We start from the raw sequence: 3958 nt of genomic DNA, 5'->3' as shown, positions 1-3958 counted from the left end.
AAGCCCGACTCACCTGACAAGGGTTGTAAGCAGCCCGGCTCCCTTTTGTCTCTCGCCCCCTCTCTCTTGTCTTCAGGGAATTAAGAGGATTGCTCGCCAAGGCCATAATGACCCCTTGCCTTCCCATGATTCTCTTCAAGCTCTTGGAANAAGCCCGACTCACCTGACAAGGGTTGTAAGCAGCCCGGCTCCCTTTTGTCTCTCGCCCCCTCTCTCTTGTCTTCAGGGAATTAAGAGGATTGCTCGCCAAGGCCATAATGACCCCTTGCCTTCCCATGATTCTCTTCAAGCTCTTGGAACACCCTTCTCCCATTTGACTGGTGAGGTAGGCAGGGTAGGGAATAGCGTCCCCATTTCACCAAGGACAGAACTGAGGGTTGCAATGGGGAAGTGACTTGCTAAGTCACCTGGAAGGTCAACAGTTGACCCAGGCCTGGGACCCAGTGTATCCAGACTCAGGGCCAGGGCCCTTCCCACTGCATCAAGATGGCGGTCGCACAGGGGCTTTGCCGGTGCCCACGTCTCTGTGGAGAATGAGAACCGGAAGCCACTGCTACGTCTGCCCAACACCAGTAGTGCCAATGTGTCACACTGCCTAGTTGAGGCCCTCCACACTCAGTGCCCCTCTACCCTTCTGGGCCCCCGCCTTCTGCTCTCGCTCCCCAGGGGACTCCCTCAGATGAGGCCTCTTCCTCCTGGAAGTTGAGGCTGAGAAGGGTGGAGCTTGGCCCTGGGGAAGGCAGAGCAGGGGTCTGACCACTTTGAGGGGTGTGTCGCACGTGCGCCCCTCACCGCTTGTGTCTCCGCCACTTTCAGCCTTACACTCGTAGAACGACCACCGCCCCTCGCCCGTATAGCACTTTAAAGTTTACGCGGTTCTCTGACACGTAGGGTCTCATTTGAGCCTCGCATCCGCTCCAAGAAGTAGGGAGCGTCTTCTCTCCATTTTGCAGATGAGGAAACAAAAGTGGCCCAAGGTCACGTGACTCTTTGAGACGCCATATTTCCTTTGGTCTTCTACGCATTTGCTCTTTTGTTTCCTTATTTTCGCCCTCCATTGCCCACTACCCACGGAGTCTATAAACACTGCTCGCAGAAAAGTCACAGCCTGGGGGTGAGAGCTGGCCTGGGGGTCAAGGAACCGGCGTCCACTCTTCTCTCATTAGCGTTATGCCCCACACCTGGCCCACATCCATCCACAGAGGCCAGGGGTCCCTAAGCCCCCTCCCCAGATGACCTGGGCCGGGAAAGCCCCTACCTTTTGGGCCTTTCCTCCAAGAACCCTCCACCCTCTCAGCCAGCTAAAGCAGGGTCTCCTTGCCCTCCACCCCCTGCAGCTAGACAGCATCGGCTCTCATCTCCTCACACTTCTTGACCATTTGTTTTCTTCCCCGTGGACCTTGGGGGTCTTCTGTGATTATTTATGCCGCCTCCCAAGGATAGAATTGAAATAAAATGTTTTCAACTTCTCAAAGCCGGGGATGACCATCTCATTTAACTCTAGTGGCTCCTGACCTTGGTCACCATTGGTACCTTGAGGGCCAGGTTCCCAGTCACAGCTCCTTGCCTTTCTAGAACAACAAGCCATGTCTGTAGCTACAGATATAATTTCACACTTTCGTTCATCTACAGCAAGGCTTCTGAACCAGCGCTACTGACATTTGGGGCCAGATCCTTCTTTGCTGTGAGGGCCGTAAGATGGTTAGCAGCACCATCAGATGCTAGAGCAACCCCTCCCTGGTGGTGATGAACAAAAATGTCTCCGGGTATCACCCAGTGTCCCCTAGGATGTGATAATCGCCCCCGGTTGAGAACCACTGTCCTTCAGCTACTCGGTAAGCATCCACCCTGTATCCAGCCCCGTGCTGGGCATGGGGCACACCGACGCCTTAACACCAGAAGGCTGCCTCAGTTTACAAAGCACAATCCCATATACTTGGCTCTTCTGATCTGCACAGCAGCTCTAGATGCTATGTTCTAATATCATGTCCAATTTCAAGAGCAGTCAGATCCAGAGCAGTGACCCACTCAAGGTCATTCAGCTGGTATAGTGGGGAAGACACACAAGGACACGGATCTTCTGAGCCCAGAACCAGAAGAGGCACGTGCTCCGGTCCCCCAGGACTCAGTACTGGGCAGAATCCACTGGAGGGGAGCGCGGGGGCCCAGCAGGAGACAAGGGGAGATGGGTGGGGCTGCCAGGCCCCTGGGAGACGCTCGCACCAAGCCAGGATTGTCACAGAGCAGAGGGGTCAGGCAGCTAAGTAGCCAGCCATGTAGCAGCATGGATGCCATAGGAAACTCGGAAGAGCCGCAGGAAAGCAAACTGGGCAGGATGCCAGGGACTGGGGGGTGGTTCAAGCCTGGGTCTGCCTCTGACAGGGCTGTGTGACGTTGAGTAATTAGCCGCTCCTCTCTGGACCTCACTTTCTCTTTCTACAAAGTGAGGGAACAGGACAGTTTTAGGGCCCCTTCCTGGTCTAACCTTTAAGTTTCCATTATGCCAGCAGTCGAGAGAATGAGACAAATCCCCAAAAGCCCCCCGCGTCCAGCATAAGTAGTGCAAACAGGACATATGCCAGGAGAAAAGAAATAGCACAACGATCTCATGTGCAGTTTTGGGTGCAGAGAAGTCCCTTTTGCTCAATGTGAGTTTGAAGAAAGACACCCCTGGAGTTTGTGCTCTGGATCAGTTCACAAAGTCCTGGGCTCAGAAAAACTGTTAAGGTCACTGTGAGTCCAGTTATTGCAAGTTCCTTCTCCAGGCTGCGATGCTGAGGGAGATGTGTTCTACCTTGACTGAGACGTCACCCTCCTCAGGTCCGGGGGAGCAGGAGAATGGACAAGAAATTCTGTCTCATGTGTGCCTCTATCCCACTGAATCCCCAATTCTGAGCCTCACTGGACAACTCTTTAATCATTACTGATCGTGGCAAATTGTCCAAGGTCAGGGTCAAATGGGATCCCCCTCCCCCCTCCCCAAGTAGCCCATTTTCCCAATTGCATTGTTGAATAACCCATCAGTTTCTCATTGGTTGTCTTTATGTCCTTCAGATCCTCGTATACTAGAAAATATTCCATGCCGGGTCTGTTAGGCAGATCCCTCTGCCACTTACGCCCCCCCCCCCCACCACATTGCTTTGATTATTGTACAGTGTAGGACCGGCTCTTTGAACCGATTTCCGCTGCCACATTCCCCACCATGTGCTTGCTCCCTTCTTTTCTCCAGGCAAGGACATCTTACGCTGAACTCCAAACCCTTCTCTTCCCTGGAGAGGTCCCTCTTGGACATGCCTACAACCCCTTGTCCTGCCTCCCCCCGCCCCCCAACACCTACTTGAATTTTCAAGAGCCTCACACACACTTGAGTAGCTGGATTTACTCAGCCCTGGGCTCTGGAAACCCAGAAACAGGAAAAAACCAACCCTGCCCTTGTGGGCTCAGCCAGCAGTCAGTCTGTGGGCATCACGTGACCCTGTGGGCCACAGAGCCCCGGGAGGCTGGAATGAGCTTCACCTCCTGCTGGCCTCCATGTGGGGTAGGCGGGTTGTTTGGGGATTTGCTGTCTCCCAGGTTCTCTTCCAGCCAGATTCCTGAGATCCCAAGATGGGCTTGGGGCATTTTTAGACTCTCTTCTGGCACAGAGCAAACATCCCAGGTTGCCAGTGGACCGTGTGGGACGTGGGAGCTTCTTCACTGTGGGGAATGACTTCATGTTGAAAACACTCCCGCCACCAGGCCCCTGCTTCTCAGCCTTGCTGCTCGGAAGGGGCTGCGCGCCGACAGGGGCTGCCCGGACCGGGAGCAGGCATTTCACCTCCACGGCAGGAAGTGTTACCAGATCCCTTTCCCCACACCGAGGGCGAGGGCGTGCAGAGCAGGGAAGGGAAGCGGGCCGAGCTGGGATGTTGGCACAAGCTCTCTGTTCTCTGTGCATGTGTGTTTCTATTTGGAAACA

This window comes from Crocuta crocuta, unplaced genomic scaffold (assembly GCF_008692635.1).
Source record: "Crocuta crocuta isolate KB4526 unplaced genomic scaffold, BGI_CrCroc_1.0 scaffold130, whole genome shotgun sequence".
Classification (NCBI taxonomy): Eukaryota; Metazoa; Chordata; class Mammalia; order Carnivora; family Hyaenidae; genus Crocuta; species Crocuta crocuta.
This window is presented reverse-complemented; position numbering follows the sequence as displayed.